This window comes from Trichosurus vulpecula, chromosome 1 (genome assembly GCF_011100635.1).
Source record: "Trichosurus vulpecula isolate mTriVul1 chromosome 1, mTriVul1.pri, whole genome shotgun sequence".
In the NCBI taxonomy this organism is placed as follows: domain Eukaryota; kingdom Metazoa; phylum Chordata; class Mammalia; order Diprotodontia; family Phalangeridae; genus Trichosurus; species Trichosurus vulpecula.
Genome location: NC_050573.1, coordinates 85,569,531 through 85,588,203, shown reverse-complemented (window position 1 = coordinate 85,588,203; position 18,673 = coordinate 85,569,531). Strand labels below are relative to the sequence as shown.

General features: G+C 37.6%; 1 pseudogene; it reads right to left on the bottom strand.

Annotated features, from left to right (window-relative positions):
• Window positions 1–1,069: 1,069 nt before the first annotated feature.
• Window positions 1,070–15,791, bottom strand: LOC118835756 (annotated as a pseudogene).
• Between the last annotated feature and the right edge of the window lie 2,882 nt (window positions 15,792–18,673).

Sequence of the window (18,673 nt, the reverse complement as noted above, 5' to 3'; positions counted from 1 at the left end):
GAACAATTTACATTATAATAATATTATAAAACACACTCTAAGAATTATGGTCAATACAATGACTATTCATAATTCCAGAGAAACATTGTTAAAACATTCTATCCATTAGAGATGATGGATTTAGGATACATATTTTGTTGTACAGCCACTGGGGGGATGTGATTTATTGAACTATGCATATTTGTTACAAGAAATTTCATTTTTCTCCTTTTTTATTTTTTCCTTTTTTATTATTGGGGGTAGGAGGGAGTGAAAACCTTTTTCTATTTTTTTTCTTAATAAAGAGGTGAAAGAGTGTTGCAGATGTGAAATGTTGCATAAATATTCAGTTGAGGTCACTATCACATTAATTTTACTTAACTATTTTACTTTGTTACAAGAAACTTCTTACAAAGTGGGCATAATCTGTAAATATATGTAATGTAAAAAGAAAATATAGCAACAAAATGTTTTATCGGTTCCCAAAGTTCCTCTCACTAATGAGGTTGAAGTTGATTCAGGGATTTTCCACATTTAAAACAGTTAAAATTAGCTGAGCCACTAATCTGTGCAGGATACTATTATATTCTGTACCTCTCAGAACTGAGAGATATAGTCCCTGACATCATGGAATTTATAAAGCAGTAAACTTCTCTGAAGTATGAATTTTCTGGTGTCGGAGGAGCCTAGAGCTCAAACTGAAGGCTTTTCCACACTCATTACATTCATATGGTTTCTCTTCGGTATGAACTCTCTGATGTACAGTAAGATACGGACTGCACCTGAAGGTTTTCCCACATATATTACATTGATAAGGTTTCTCTCCAGTGTGAATTCTCTGGTGTTGGCTTAGTGTGGAGCTCCGACAAAAGGTTTTTCCACATTCATTACATTCATATGGCTTTTCTCCAGTATGGACTCTCTTATGTACGTTAAGAACCGAACGTCTGTTGAAAGTCTTTCCACACTCATTACATTTAAATGGCTTCTCTCCAGTATGAGCTCTCTGATGGTTAATAACTCCTATTAATTGAGTGAAGGCTATTCCACATTCATCATATTTAAAAGGTTTTTCACCAGCATGAATTGTATAGTGCTGAATAAGGCTTAATCTACTGTTCGAGGTTCTCCCACATTGATTACACTGAAAATGTAGCTCACTACATGTAGCTCACTGCTTAAGACTCTTCCACATTCATTGCATTTATAGGTGCCATCTCCAGTATGAATTTTCTGATGCTTAATAAAACCTGACAACTGTGTGAAAGTTCTCCCACAGTCATTACATTCATAAGGTTTCTCTCCAGTATGAACCCTCTCATGTCGAATAAGCTTTGAGTTCAGACCAAAAGCTTTCCCACACTTGTTACATTTATAGGGTTTCTCCCCTGTATGAATTCTCTGATGTTCAGTAAGATGCGAGTTACGACCAAAGCATTTTCCACATTCATTACATTTAAATGGTTTCTCTCCAGTGTGGATTCTCTGGTGTTAGCTAAGTGTGGAGCTCCGACAAAAGGTTTTTCCACATTCATTACATTCATATGGCTTTTCTCCAGTATGGACTCTCTTATGTACGTTAAGAACCGAACGTCTGTTGAAAGTCTTTCCACACTCATTACATTTAAATGGCTTCTCTCCAGTATGAGCTCTCTGATGGTTAATAACTCCTATTAATTGAGTGAAGGCTATTCCACATTCATCATATTTAAAAGGTTTTTCACCAGCATGAATTGTATAGTGCTGAATAAGGCTTAATCTACTGTTCGAGGTTCTCCCACATTGATTACACTGAAAAAGTTTCTCACCAGTATGAATTCGGAGATGCTGAATAAGGCTTAATTTGCTCCTCAGGCCTTTCCCACATACATTACAGTGAAAAGGTTTTCCATCAGTATGAACTCTGCTATGCTCAATAAGATGTAACTTACTGCTTAAGACTCTTCCACATTCACTGCACTTATAGGTGCCATCGACAGTATGAGTTTTCTGATGCTTAATAAAACCTGACAAATATGTGAAAGTTTTCTCACAGTTATTACATTCATAGAAAGGTTTTTTTCCATCTAGAATAAGCTTTGAGTTCAGACCAAAGGATTTCTCACACTTGTTACATTTATAAGGTTTATCCTCTGTATGAATGTTTTGAAGTTCAATAAGATGTGAGTTACGACCAAAAAGTTTTCCACAGTCATTACATTCAAAAAGTTTCTCTGATATATGGATTCTTTGATGTCTTATGAATTCTGATTTCTGCTTGAAGATACTGCCACAATCTTGACATTCATAATGGTTCTCTTCACAATGATTTTGCTGATGCTCAGTAAGAGCTAAAAGCTGGGAAAAATTTTGGCCACAAATAATGCATTCATATCCTCTTTCTTTTGTGGAATCTCTCTGACATGCAATAAACTTTGAGCTCCAATCAAAAGTTTTACCAAATTCATTATATTCTTGACTTCTTTCTTCTTTGGTTGTTTTCTTATGGAAAACTTCCACTGGCTTAGAACCTCTCTGCTGTAAAATATACTCAAGCTGACTTTCCCCTCTGGAGTATCTTAACTGTCTAGCTAAATTACTTTTCTGTTCAAAGATCACACCAAACTCTGGTACTTGGAATACATCTTTTTGAGATCTTTCTGGTGTGTTTTCACATAATTTAACCTTCTCCAGGATTTCTGGCCTTAGAGTCAAATTCTTGTTATCAGATCTGAACTTACAACCTGAAAATACAAAAAAAACCCAACAATATATCTATTTCTCTACCTTAGGAAATTATAGAACAAATATTAAATTTAAATTAGTGCAAAACAGAAACAGAAAAATTCTAAAGCCCTAGAATTTTCCTAGTAAAAAAAGATGAGGGTATTATAGTAGATGAAAAGAATCTTGGGGGGGGGGGGTAAGTATTGAGAAAAAGACAAGGTTTCAAAAAAAGTCAACTAGGGAACTCCTCAAAGAGAATCTTAGACTGAGCAGAACAAGTAAAACAAGAAATCAGTCAATTAATCAACAAATATTTATTAAGTACCTACTACATGCCAGGTTCTGTGCTAAGCACTAGGGATATAAAGACAAAAGTGAGATAGCTTCCACCCTCAAGAAGCTTATGTTCTAATGGAGGAGACAACATGTATACATATAAATACATACAGAGTATGTATAAAATGAATATAGGGTAGTTTTGGGAGTGAAGAGAGAATGAAAGTCATTAGAAAATACAGAATGAGTATTAATTCAGGAAGTCAAGATGAGATGAGAAATACACTAGATTTAAGGGAATTTAGGAAAGTAAATTCACTGTAAGGAGAGAGACTTACAATGTATCAAAAGTGCCAAACCTAGGAGGTGAATGGAGTTTAAAATTGTCCAGTCTATAATAAAAGAAAGTGAAGCAGCGCTCTCAGCCAATGTAGAGTTAATGGAATATGAAGATCTCCCCTGTCCATTAATAGGCCTATGTGATGACATGTACCCCCTTTTTTCCTTGGAGCAGGGGCCGTGTTCCCAGGCCTAAAGGTATGCAGGTATTTTAATCATGGATGTCTTGCTGCTTTGAACTTCAGCCCAGCTCACAACTGCGACACATCCCACAATTGGGTCATATAGAGCCCTAGTCCAGAGCTAATCTGGCTGTGGGCTACGGAGATTTTTCCAATTAAGTGCTGAGGCACATCAAGGAACTCACTGTGGGGATGGAGTGGGGAAGGGAACTCACTTGTAGGAAGGACGCTTAAGATGTCAGTACCCTCTGGTTTAGTAATGTGTACAAATATTTTTGCTGCTTTATTAAATTTTACTTTATTGTATTTCTATGGTGATGCTTTGCCTCGTCTTGGTGTGCTCAATAAATGTTTTAGTTTGGTCTTGAGTGGAAAGAGCTTATTATATTTTGTGACTCAATCCTGGAAATACACAAGTATATTCATAGCAGCTGTTATGAGTATCACATTGGTGTTACAAGCCAATGGCACCTTATTAAAGAGTCCATGGTCCCCTCTAAAGACGTGGACCCTCAGGTCTTCCTCATGATCTGAGAAGCCCCTGGTCCCCAATGGTTGATCGACATTGCTCCCGAGGGCCAAAAATTAAGATGGGCAAGGCAAGAGCCACCTTCAGTGACCAAGTGGCCATAAGATGATCGCCTGCTCATGTTGGGCAAGAGAAGGTGGTTCGGAGGTACAGAAATAAGTTGGGGAACTTTCCAAAGAATCAAGGATGCGGGGTTTGGACATGGAATTTAAGTAAAACAGTATGGAGATATATTTGTCAGCATTCTTGTGGTTATGCAAGTGAGCTTCATGACTGGTAAACAAGTAGTGAACGTTACATTAAAGTCTGAGGTCCACTATAAAGGCCTACTATAAGAAACTATTTTATCTAATTATCCCTATATAATTTATGTAAAATATCAAACTGATTAATGCTGATTGGAATAGAGTAGAGGTCCAAATGAATTATTTCTCACATGAAGCAAGGATTGACTGCTGCTAGGAAAACAGTATCCCTGCTAAAGAAAGACTAAAAAGAAGTATAAATTGTGATTTTTTTTAAAATGTATTGTAATTATAAGTGACAGGACTCCAATATAGAGTCACTCAGGCCAAGTAGTCCTAATGACCAATAAGCACATAAGCAATAACAAACTGCCTCTACTTTCCAACTGTCCAAACTCATTCTGATCTTGTGCCAAACATGTAAATAACCTCAGTTCCTGACTGGACGAGGCTCCTGGCCAAGGGCAGTGGTCATACACTAACCAATTTGGATCTCAATTTCCAGCCCTGATCAGGAAACCCCTCTTAAGTCTGGTTTTGATAAGCAATCCTGGTGAATTTCTCCACCACATCTGGGTCTGAGTAAGAATGCCCCTCATAGGCATGTGGGAAAAATAGGGACACTAATGCACTGTTGGTGGAGTTGTAAACTAGTCTAATCATTCTGGAGAGAAATTTGGAACTATGCTGAAAAGGTGTAGCCTTTGATATCCTATACGTATCCAGCAATACCACTACTAGGTCTACACCCCAAAGAGATCAAGGAAAAGGAAAAGGACCAATTGGTACAATATGTACAGCAGCTTTGTTTGTGGTGGCAAAGAATTGAAAATTGAGGGGACACCCATCTATTGGGGAATGGCTGAACAAGCTGTATATGATTGTGATGGAATACTACTGTGCTATGAGAAATGATAAGCAGGATGGTTTCAGAAAAACCTGGGAAGATTTATATGAACTCATGCAAAGTGAAGTGAGCAGAAGCAGTGTTGTACATAGTAATGGCAAAATTATAACAATCAGCTGACTTACATACTCTAATCAATACAATAATCCAATATAATTCCAAAGGATTCATGATAAAAAAAAAACGCTATCCACCTCCTGAGGGAGAACTGACAAACTCTGAAACTTACTTTTTTTTCACTTTATTTATGTTTCTTGCCTTTTTTTTTTTTACAATATGGCTAATAAGGAGATGTGTTTTGTATGACTTTACATGTACAATTTATATCATATTGCTTGCTTTCTCAATAGGTGGGAGAGGGGCAAAAGAGAGGGAGAGAATTTAGAACTAAATTTTTTTTAAATGAATGTTGTTTTAAAAAAAAGAATGCCCTCCTACATCTCCTGATGATTGTCCCAACCAAGGCCACCTTTAAGGTATAAGACTTCCCAACTCTGAGAGCATGTACTCCCACCAAGTACGTCTCCCCAAAGAAGTAACTATGGCCCTGTGTAGCAACATCTCTGTCAGTGTTGCCATACCATATGTATGTATGTATCGCTTTTGTTTTTGCCTGCTTGCTGAATTGCATAGTAACAAAGCTCAAGTTTATACTAGCTTCGTGAGCAATAATATTCTGTAAATCCTCTAACTCAAATCATTTCCCTGACCAGAGCTGTGGGGCCAAATAGAGCAGAAAGATACAATTATTTTTTGGCTGCTCAGGCATTTACCATATAATGAGATGGTTAATGATTATATAGAAAAGGAAGACGATTCCTAAAAAGAATCCCCACTGTAAATGGCAATCCAGATATTATCATCAAGCTCTTATCTCTCCATCTTCTCCACAAAAATAGTATGAGATACTTTATCAAATACTTTGCCAAAATCTAGGTAAATTGTATCTATAGTATTCCTCTGATTTACTAGGTTAACAAAGCTAATGAATAAAGGAAATAAGCAGCCCATTTCATTTTTGGACAACTCACAGTTTTTCTTGATCAAAGTTAAATTTACCTCTGGCTAAATGTCTAACTTTATCCATAGTGCCTGAGGCCAAATAAATTTGGATTGTTTGAATTACCATACTCAAAGAGTAGTCATTAATGGTTCGATGTCAGTGTGGTAGGAGGTCTCCAGGACTGTCCCAGGGACCTGTAATTGGTGCTGTGTTGTTTTTATCATTGACTTGAATAATGGCACATTCAACTCTGCAGATGGCACTAAGCCAAGAGGAATGGCTCACACATGGGAAGATCAAGCCAGGATCCAAAAATATCTTGACAGGCTAGAGCACTGGATTGAATCTAATAAGATGAAATTCAACAGGGATACGTGAAATTTTATACTTGGATTCTACAGGATGAAGAAAGAGGCATGGTAAAACAGAAGTTTGTCTAAAAAAGATCTAAGGGTTTTAGTGAACTTTGAGCACTATATAAGACAGCAATGGCAACAAAAAATGCTAATGCAATCCTAGGCTACATTAAGAGAGGCACCACCTCCAGAAGCGAGGGGGTCACATCAAGAGTGCTACGTTCAGGTCTGGCTGCCATGGCCTAAGAAGGATTCTGTTAAGCTAGAGAGTGTCCGGAGCACTGGATGGTGAAGGGCCACAAATCCACCTCATATAAAAAGTAAAGGAATGGGAGAAGAATCAGAAGAGATGTAATAGTTGCATTCAATATCTATCATACGGAAAAAGGATTAAATTTGTTAGTTGATCCTGGAGGGCAGATGATCCAGGAGCAACAGATGCAATTAAAGAGTCAAATTTAGCCTCGATTTCAAGGAAACCTTCCAATGAGCTATCCAATAATGGAACGGGCTGCTTAGAGAGATAACAGATTCCCCTCATTGAAAATCTTCAAGTGAATTGCCATATTACAAGGGGTATTTCATTTTGGGTATAGGATAGATGAGAAGGCCTCAGAGGTTCCTTCAAATTCTAAAATTCTGTGAACTACTAAGACAGGTACCAATAAAAAACAGCACTTAGGAAAAATTCAGTTGGTATAATTTCAAAGATCCCTACTCCAATTCCTCAATATAGCAATGAGGTGATCCTGTGATCCAAAGACTAGTCCAGAGAAGCAAAAGCTCCGACAGCTTTTACCACGCTGGAAAGGCTTCAAATATATTCCTGACAACAGACAAGAATGCTTCCAAGGACCATGATAAATAAGCCCAGAGATTCTCCTAACTAGGTGTTTTGTCATATGTAATGAATTCTTTGGACATGGAACTCATTTAAGCAAAGAAAACATTTAAAATGTCCTTTGGTCCAATGTGGACTCCCTTTTTATTTCAATGAAGACTGTGGTGGAGGGGTGAAAAAAGAGACATGGGTTGAGAATGGCATAGCTTTAAATTCTCTACGAATACTAACTATAGCTACTCTGAAGGTGAGATCTTATTCCAATGACCAATAAATTGATATATCATTGGAAAAAATTCAGCTGCAATAACCAACTACTATTCCAGAAACCTCACGATGAAAAATACTACCTACATCCTAACAGAGAGAAGATGATGGACTCAGTGCAAATTGAGACAAGTAATTTCTGGACACGGCCAATAGGGAATTTGTTCTGCTTGGGTATGCCTATTTGTTCCAAGAGTTTTCTTTTTCTTTTTCAATGGGGGAAGTGAGAAGATATGAGAAAAAGCAAATTTTTGTCCATTGAAAAAAAATTAAAGAAAATGAAACACATCAGTATTTGTTGTTCTTGTGACAAATGAAACCTAAAGACAAGAGGAAGTTGCACCCAAATAGATATATGGTTCAGAGAATCTTGGAGAGGTAAAAGAATTGGTAGGGTTGGTTTCACTTACAACCAAAGGCAAAAAGGAAAATCATTTCATGGGACAGTTCATAATCTCATCACACAGAGATCGTGTTGAGGAGAAGCAAAACCACAATGAGGATAATTGCAGCTCATGTGCCAACATCTGTTGCAGATGATGAAGAGGTGAAATTCTATTAAGAACTTGGCAAGATCCTCCAAATCAAGTCGACGAACACTTTGATATTTGGTGACTTCAGTACTGAAGGTGCACAGAGGAAGGGTGATGAAAAAGTAAGTTATCAAATATGACTCTGTTTTGAGAAATGAAAGACTACAAGGGCTTGAAGCCTAAGAAACCCGACATTTCTTTATCATGAATGCCTTCTTCCAGAAGAGAGTCAGGAGAGGAAGTAGTCAGCACCAAACAACATCACAAAAATGCAACTGACCATATTTTTGAACAGACAAGAGATGACTGGATACTGACGTAGGAGTTATATTAGAATCAGATGTCTGTATAGGCAGATATATTTTTGAATAGGTAGTAAATGTAAATATCAATATCAAATTAATTGAATGAATAAAGATAAGAAGTTGCTGTCAACAACTGCAACAACTCCAATCTGACTTATTCAAGGAGCCATCAATGCTGAAAAATGAGAAAAGAAAAAAAGGCAAAGAACCTGACATTAGCTACCGCCTATCACTCTCTGCAAACGCTAAACCAACGTAAAGGAATTGCCGTGAAAACTTCAACAGAGACTAGAGTCAGCTTTAGCTAGCAAACACTTGATATCCTTTCCAAATGGGAAGATACGGCAACCAAAGGCAGCAAAAGGTCAGAATACAAATTCATCTGTAAAACACTACAGAAGACGCTAATGGAAGATTACAAAGATTGAAGGCAACACTTTCTTACGTAACAAAGGAAAACAATGGAAACCAAAACAAATCCAAAGAATGATACAAGATTAAACTGAGCCATCATTCCAGAGCAATTCACAGATAAAACTGACAAGAAGACAGCAAAAAAAAGGGGGGGGGGGGAAATTTGTCACTTAGTTTCATTATTGATACATCAACAAGATGTATCAATAAGAAAAGTGACACAGTTCCTACCCTCAAATAGGTTATATTCTACTAGGGGTATGCAGCATGTTCACAGACAAATAAACACAGGATAAACCAGTAACCGGGAGGGATGGCAGCACTTACAACTGATGGAAACGAGAGAGGCCTATTGAAGGAGGTAGTATTTGAGTAGAAACATTAATGGAGCCAGGAAATTCAAGAGGTAGTCATAAAGACAGAAAGTATTTCGGGGAATATGCAAGGGAATGAAGGTAGGAGATGAGATGTTCGGCAGATATATCAGTAACTAAAAAACAGGCTGGATGGAGTGTAGACTTTTTTTTTTATTTTTAGTTTACAACACTCGGTTCTACACAATTTTGAGTTCCAGATTTTCTTCCCTCCCTCCCCTCCTCCCTCCCCAAGACGGCATGGATTCCCATATAACTTCCACGTATAACTTCGCATTGAATTAATTTACACACTAGTCAAGTTATGGAGCAGAATGATGACCAATGAAATGAATCATGAGAAAGAGGAAACAGGACCAAAAACAAAACAAACCAACCCAAAAACAAAAGAGAGAAAAAGAAAAAAAAGGGGGGGGGGGAAGGCTAGCATGACGTGTGCCTCAATCTGCATTCATACTTCATAGTTCTTTCTCTGGACGTGGATAGCATTCTCCATCGTGAGCCCTTTAGAGCTGTCTTTGTACCTTGTGTTGCTGAGACGAGCAAAGTCTGTCAGGGTTGGTCCTCACAGAATCCATATATCTGTGGTTGTGTATAACGTTCTCCTGGCTCTGCCCCGCTCACTCAGCATTATGTCGTATAGGTTTTTCCAGGTTGTTATGAAGCCCGTATCATCCCCATTTCTTATAGCACAGTAATATTCCATTACCTTCATATACGACAGCTTGTTCAGCCATTCCCCAATTGACAGGCATCCCTTTGATTTCCAATTCTTAGCTACCACAAAAAGAGCCTCTATAAATATTTTTGTACATATGGGTCCTTTTCCCACTTGTGTGATCTCTTTGGGATACAACCCTAGAAGTAGTATTGCTGGGTCAAAGGGTATGAACATTTTTATAGCCCTTTGGGCATAGTTCCCAATTGCTCTCCAAAATGGCTGGATCAGTTCACAACTCCACCAGCATTGTAACAATGTTCCAATTTTCCCACATCCTCTCCAGCATTTATCATTTTCCTGTTTTGTTATTTTAGCCAATCTGACAGGAGAGATGTGTTATCTAAGAGTTTATTTGATTTGCATTTCTCTAATCAGTAGTGATTTCGAGAATTTTTTCATATGCCTATAGATATCTTTAATTTCTTCCTCTGAAAACTGCCTGTTCATATGCTTTAACCATTTTTCAATTGGGGAATGACTTGTACTCCTATATATTTGGCTCAGTTCCCTGTATATTTTAGAAATGAGGCCTTTATCAGCGACACTACTTGTAAAGATTTTCTCCCAATTTTCTGCTTCCTTCCTAATTTTTGTTGCATTGGCTTTTTTGGTACAAAAACGTTTCAATTTGACATAAACAAAATTATCCATTTTACATTTTGTAATGCTCTCTATCTCTTGTTGGGTCATGAATTCTTTTCTTTTCCATAAATCTGATAGGTAAACTATTTCTTGCTCTCCCAAATTACTTATAGTATCAGCCTTTATTCCTAAATCATGAACCCATTTTGTCTTTATTTTGGTATATGGTGTAAGATATTGGTCTATGCCCAGTTTCTGCCCTACCATTTTCCAATTTTCCCAGCAGTTTTTGTGAAATAGTGAATTCTTAGCCCAGAAGCTGGCCTCTTTGGGTTTATCAAAGAGTAGATTGCTATAGTCGTTGACTTCTCCATCTTGTGTACCTATCCTATTCAAGCGTAGACTTTTTGATTGAGAGGAGCAATGCAATTTGCCTGGAAAGATCAGCTAAAGCCATACTGGGAAGGACTTTAAATGCCAGAGTTTCAGTAAGACATATGACATGGTTCTAAGCTAAGTGAGGGAGGGGAAGTGGATCCATGGGAGATTTGAGGAGAAAGGAAAAAGTGTGGAATTGCTGCTGTTCTAAGTGCACAGAGAGATCATTTTAGAAGACATCTTAGGGGGAGGAAAAACACAATAATTTTAAGTCACAATCATTACCACCCAAAAAAGGCAATTAAGAGAATACCATAACTAATAACCTTTATACCTACTTTCCATTGCTCTTAGAAAAGCTTTATGAGAATGATCTACGCACAAACTAAAACCAGCCTTAATGGAAAAAAAAAGAACCAGTTTTCACAAACAATTCTTTTAAGAAGATCACATCTTTATAAATGAACAACTGACTAATAACAAGAAATATGAGTCAGCTCTATTTGTTGTTTTATGATTACAAAAAAGAAATGGATTTAATTTAAGAAAATTCAGCCTTAAAGGCTTTTCTCCAACAAGGAGGACAGAAAGAGAGAGAGAGGGAGGGAACATTAATCACATAGTAATATCATACAGGATTCCTTGATAAGTGCAACCACAGAGAGGACTGTTCAGTATCCCTCTTGATTATTAATGCCATATGAGGAATAAAACAGAGAGACATACACTCCCCAAAGTGTCTACCACTGTCATGGAGGATGTCCTACCTAAGGTAAACAGAAGACAAATGCCCTACAGATGAAGTCTTTTCTGAGTGCTCCTACCTGGAGATGATATCATGCTACATGCATCAAGTCCTAGAATATCATAGGACACTCTCAATGAGATAAATGATGTTTCAAGAGACATCGGCCAAACGATTCACACAGCAAAACCTTAATGGATGAAAAATTCCTATTGTCCATGACACAAAGTTGGTCAGTTCACTGAGTTAGTACATTAGTACATATGTTTGGGACTTGAACTGTAGATGGACAATTAAAACAGGCCTAAAATTGAACAGAGCAAAGACAGTGGACTAAATAGCATTTGGGAAATTCCAAAGTGCTTTTAACAATGCTAAACATTGTCCTGGTGCACTATATATGAAAATTCAAAAGTTCTATTAGCAATGTTACATGGTTGTCAATCTCAGAACACTTCATCTTACAAAGAATCAAAGTGGCAGGTGACACAAAGAAGAAAGAAGCAAGGGGGGTTCAAAGCAGGCTACAACTTAATTCTAGTGACAATCTATGTGCAAGAAGCATTGTAAAAGGTAAAATGTAGAAAGGAATAATTAGAAAAAGATGTGAGTTGTTCATGTGCTGAGAGTTGAAGAGAAAACAGGGACAGCATGAGCAATGCATCAATATCTGTGAAACACAAAAAGACCTAGAGGATGGCCTCTCAGCACACTGAGTGAGATCTCTATGGAGGACCTATGGGAGAACATGGACTAGAACTACATAGACTGATAAGGAATGGATAGTTATGATTCACAACAGCAGAAGGAATAGCCACGAGGATGAAATCACAGATCTAAGGACGTACTAAAGCAGCCCACAAAAAACAGGAACGTCGTGGAAGCAGCAACGGGTTTGGCACAAGAGAATCTGCATTAGAGTTCCAGCACTGCCACTTCCTAACCACAGGACTGAGGGGAAATCACTTCCCCGAGCCTCAGTCTTCCCAAGTGTAAAATGGGGATAATAGTGATTGTACTACCTACATCTCATGGTGTTGTAGTAAAAGAACTTTATAACCTTTAAAGTGCCATAAAATCATATCCTTTATATAACTAAATATTACTTATGTGCTAGGTAATATTATTACCTTTTAACCTCAATGAAACTAATTTTTATAGACTCACCTCGGTAGGTATTTCTAGAGAGCACCCTTTCCTTAGGCACCTGTATATTCAAGACCCATGCTTCTTTCCCTTGCTCCAGTTGACAGATGACCTCAGGTTTAGAGAGAGGAAATCCTGATCATGGGGAAGAAAACGAAATGTGATCATTTGTGTTAGAAAAACAGAACTTCCTTAGCACTATGTCACAGGTCTTAGTTTGCATGAGAGGAGAGATCAAAAAGGGCATAGATAATAGGATAGGAAGGACCAAAGGAAATGGGAAAAGATACATTTAAGGAATTAACGAAAAAACAAAATCCAAAAAAAACAACTCCATGAAAATTAAGAAAATAGGTACACTTAAGGAATTGCAGGGCAAGATAAGATGAAACTCAGCTGTTTGAAAATAAGCAGAGAAAATATAAAACATTAATAGAATGAGTCAGAGGTCAGAAACAATGCAGTTCACAACCCCTCCATTCCTGCCCATCCTTTATGGGTCTCTATCTTGTCCCCCCACAAACCAGTCATAGGGTGACTACGGGAGCAAAAGGAGCCTTTCTTGTATTTTCTTGGCATTGCTTAGATATCAGTAAAGCATGAAGGTTATGCATCAATTATTTGTGATTCTCAAGACAAGATCAGTCCATTTTTTTCCAGTCATACCCAGGTGTATCTATGACATTTTTATATATGTTTATCTCTGTTTATACTGTATGTCCTGAATATGTTGTTTCCCCCTGTCTGAATATAAGTTTCTCGAGGGCAGGGACTGTTTCATTTTTGTCTTTGTATCCTGTGTACTTGGTAAAGTGTGTGGCACTTAACAAGTGCTAAATAAATGCTTGTTGACTAATTCAGACTTCCTTTATATTTCTTTTCCTTTGTAATCCCGTTTGTGATGTGTTATTGCCTGTTCGAATCCACAGTAGGCCTTTCCACTGCCCTTTGGGCAAGGTGCAGTAGAAACAGACAAATAAGTTCAGAAAATATTTCAAATGAAAATAGCCTGAAAAGTTATTTAGAGAAAAGTGAAAGATTCATAAGAAAAAGTGACAACCACAAAATTATTAAAGTTCCAAAAATATTAAAGAAAAGAATCTGATCAGTATATTTCAGAAAACCGAACCATTAAAGTTTCCAGGGATATTTTAAAATAAATGAAGTACTGAAGACAGAAGGAATTTGCAGACTCTCATCCGAGGGCGCACTTGAAGAGTCAATTCACTCAGCCACATAGTATCAAACAACAAAACTACGACTAAGAGTGAGCCCTTAAAGCTTCGGGGAAGAAAGATAGTACTTACCAAAAAGCACCCATTTGAATCTCAAATTATTATAAAAGAATAAGAAATTATAGAAGCAGCTGGAATGCAACATGTACTATTAATAAAAAGTGTTTGTGATACTGCATTTAGAAATAAGGGCCTCAATCCAAGAATCAGTTTCCTAACAAAATTAAAAACTTTTTGAAAACAAAAAGGGTCATTTAAAAATAAGATGACCTTGAACAATTCCTTGAAGGGAAGTCCAGCTTTGCAACAACTTTCAGAGTAGCAATGGAGAAACAGGTGGAATAAGCAAGAAGTCTTTGGGAAAACAATGAAGAATAAACTCAAGTTTTTAAAAAGGAAAAACTTTAAAGCATACCGTGAGAAACACCTCATATTGTTCCATATAACAGCAACAATGAAAAGAAGCATGGCATTATAGGCAGAATGGTGGACTAACGAGTCAGAAGGACTTCAGGTCAAACTCTGTCTTTGACACTTATCAGGTGTCTGACTGTGGGCAAGTCACTTGATCTCTGCTCCTCAAATCAGAAAGCATTCAGAGAACTATACAATGTGGAAAGATACCAGTGATAATGAAAACTATTAATATTAAATATATGCTGACATCATAGCAACTAAATATTTAAAGGAAAAATCAACTGCAAAAAGAATTAGAAAAAGAAAAGTGGAAAATTTCAACATCCCACTAGTGGAAAAGAGAAAAATAAGAAATGTCATCAACTTGAGCAGTCTTGGAAAATCTAAGTGTGAATGGATAAAACAAGAAATGTATTTTTTATTTCTATACATATGGAACATTCATAAAAATCAAGCATGTTCTAATACAAATAAATTCGGAAAGGGTGAAAATATAAACACTACATTAACAAGCTGCAGTACAAATAATAATAAACAAGAAAATGTTATGAAAATATGAATATTTAAATGTGTACTAGAGGAAATTATTGAATTAAAGTTTAGGTCAAAGAGCAAATTACAGAGATAGTAAAAATTAAGAATAATGAAAATATAAGTTTTATCATCTAAAATTTTAAGGGCTGCAGCTAAAGTAGTTCTCAGAAGCAAATTTATACCTGAACAAAGGAAAAAAGAAAAGATGGATGAGTTAAGCTTGCAGTTTAAAAAATTAGACAAATCAGTATACTCCAAGCAAGCACCAAACAAAAATTCATCAGAATTAAAGGAGAAAATAACAAAATAGAAAGCAAGAGAACAAGTTACTTAGTAAGTAAAACAAAGAACCTTTTTAAAAGACCAATAAAATTGATAAGCAATATTGATAAAAGCAAACAGTAAAAATGAAAGAAAGGAAAACAATTATCAAAAATGAAAATGGGAGCACATAACAATGGAGAATATGTATATATGACAGGTTATGAAGGGTTGCAAGAGAAATTGTTTCTTACCCAGGGAGACAAGGATCCAATAATCCTCTAGCATCACATCCTTGTAGAGTTCTCTCTGTGCAGAGTCCAGAAGTCTCCACTCCTCCTGTGTGAGATACACAGCCACATCCTCAAAGGACACCAATTCCTGAAACAATACAATGCATTTCTGCTGCCTCAGGTACTACCTCGATATGTAATTTTGGGAGATAAAGGAATTTTTGGATATGGCTCATACCCAAAGGAATTGGGACATTGCTTAGTTTCCAAGATGGAGACATAAAGTACATTCAGTGACTGGATAAGAAATCTGAAGTTCAAGTTTTCGACACTTATGGTACCAAATTGCTACCACCATAGTTCAGGCCCTTATCACCACTCACCTTAACTTTGTCACAACCTGCTAACTGGCCTTCTGTGTTTCCCCCTCCAATATATCCTTCTCCCAGCTGCCATAATTATCTTCCCAATACCAAGATCTTTGTCATTCCCCTGTTCAAAAATATTTAGCAGTTCTTTATGGGCTATAGGATAAAATGCCGACCAGAGAGCAAAATACTTACCGACCCTCTACACTCTGGCTTCCAACTCCCTCTACTTTTACTTCACAATATTCTCCTCCATGTACTCTCTGTTCCAACCAACTGGAATATTAGCTCTTCCCCAGTTCCATTCTATACTCACCAAACATATAGTGAGGAGATCTTAAACATCATTGAGTCCAACCACCTCACTTTAGATAGAGAAACTATGCTCCAGAAAAGTGAAGTGACTTGTCCAAGTGCACATGGCCACTCTAAGTGTTAAAAGAGACGTGGACCCAGGTCTTCTAACTCAAGGTTCAGAGAGCTTCCAAATATGCCACTGCCTCAAGGAGCTTACAAATACGTGTACAAAGTTAAGTAGCTGCAAGGCAACATTTGAGAAGAGAAAGAGTGCCAACAAATGGGGGTATCAGGAAATGATTTCCAAAGTAGCTGCACCTGACCTAAGCCTTAAAGGAAGCTAAGGATTCAGAGGAGAGAGGAAAGGGGAGCTGAGAGGGGAGGAGTTTCACTAAAGCTGAATGCTAAAAAATCAGGGGGAGGATTTGTGTAGCTTCTACTATAATCCGGTAAGTTTTTTAAAGTCACATAAATTCTAAAATTAAAAATTCAGTCATGAAATACCCACACACAATTTTCATCACTCAGAACACTTTGGGGGGCAGAAATACTTAAGAAATTTAGTTGTATTTGTGCATGGTACCTACTTCAATATTTTGATGGGTACATGGTTTGGTTAACATGAGTATTCTTTCATCTAAGCAGACTGCAGCCCATCCCTGCCTTTTCATGCTATGGGATTCTTGTGTATGTGAGCATGACTCTTGCATTGGGAAATCTAATTCAGTGAGGCAAAGGCCTTCCTTTTTTTATTTTTTAAAAAACACCAGTGCAGGGCTAAGATTTTCCACCTGCTGTTCCTTGCTTTTGCTACATGATCCCAGTTATACACACCCTTAAAAAACTGGGCTGCATTCCAGAAACTATGCCATTCTCTCAATGGATAAGTAGTTGTTCCCATCTCTTTTAACACCAACATTGAGGAGATGTGACATGGTTGTACATCATGGATCTTACAAATCAAAACTGCAAGTGACCCAAAGGGTAATGAAGGGATGTACACTAGACATAAGCTGCCTACATGGAATTTTAATGATGACTAAAGTGAACTGAACTGCAAAAGGTAGTGTGAAAAAAAGTGGTGTAAGTCTGATTACTGGATGAGGTGGCTGCTTGTGTTGGGAGAGCAGAACAGTGCAAGGGCTGAGCTGGTACCCATAAAATGTTACAAGGCCTAGAGGAATGCTTCAAGTGGGCTGGGTGGACTTTCTATCATGGATTTATAGGAGGCAGTACAGGAATACATAGAATGGTAGAATGTGGATGGGCTCTAACCTGCACCACTGGTGAGGGCCCAACCAGACGTAATTACTGATACATTTAATATGAATATCATGCAGGTATTACTCTATGTGAGCTTGCCCCAATTTAGATGCATCTTTCTGAACTGTGTACTTTCAGATTCCCCATCTAGATTACAAACTTCTTAAGAAGAGTGGGAGGACGGGGCAAAGGGTAGGAATCATCAAAGTAATAAGTTGGTTTTAGAATTATATACTTGAAAAGAGCTGATGTTTACAAAAGGAGATTAAATGACACTTCTAGGGTTTACTGAAGGAATGGGAGAAAACTGAATGTCCTGCTTACGAATGAGAGAAAAGATAAATATGAAAAATGGTTTATAATTATATATGATTATATACTATCTTATCTGAACCTCACAATACTGACAAGCAACATTACAGTAAAAAGAAGTCAAGTTCCAGCCTAGTTATATACCTTCCAAGATGTGGGTGTCCCACTTTCCCAGTGTCCCATCTAACTTCTCTGAGCCTGAGCTTCCTCATCTGTAAAATGGTAATAGGAACATGGGCACTAAATTGATCTCAGCGGGTTTTGGCGAGGAAAGCACTCAGTAAAGCGTCACACCCTCTATACATATGAACTGGTGACTTGCTTTTGCTACATGATTCCAGTTATACATACACTCCCTTGATATTCTCCTTAAAAAACTGGGCTGCATTCCAGAAACTATGCCTTCTCTCAATGGATAAGTAGAACTGGATTCAGACCAATTTCAAAGAATGTTCCTTCCACTTTGCTGTCTCTGGATAGTCCACACAACTAGGAACCTAAACTGCAAAGGAAGACAGGAAAGAGACAAGCACAGGAATACATTTATGATCTTTTATCATCTCTCTATCCTCAAGGCTCAACACAGATCCTTGCACACCAGGCCTGCACAACATACAGCCCCACGGGCCACTTGCAGGGCCTGCCAAAGGATTTTGGGGGACCTGCAAAAAACGTAGAGGATGTAAAAGAAAGTAAAGATGTAACAGGTGCTTTGTTCATGCCCTCCTTAACCTGCCTTCCACTATTCTCTCACTATTGGGTCCCTCACGTAACTTGGTGGGTGGGTTGCCACTACACACTTTCACCTGTCCGTCACGTGACCCGTGGCAACCAACCATCGTCGGTCTCCAATCTGAGAGGAGTGAGAGTAGCATCTTTTTGCTGTTTTTGGTCATTGCTGACATTGCACAGGGACAAAGTGAGT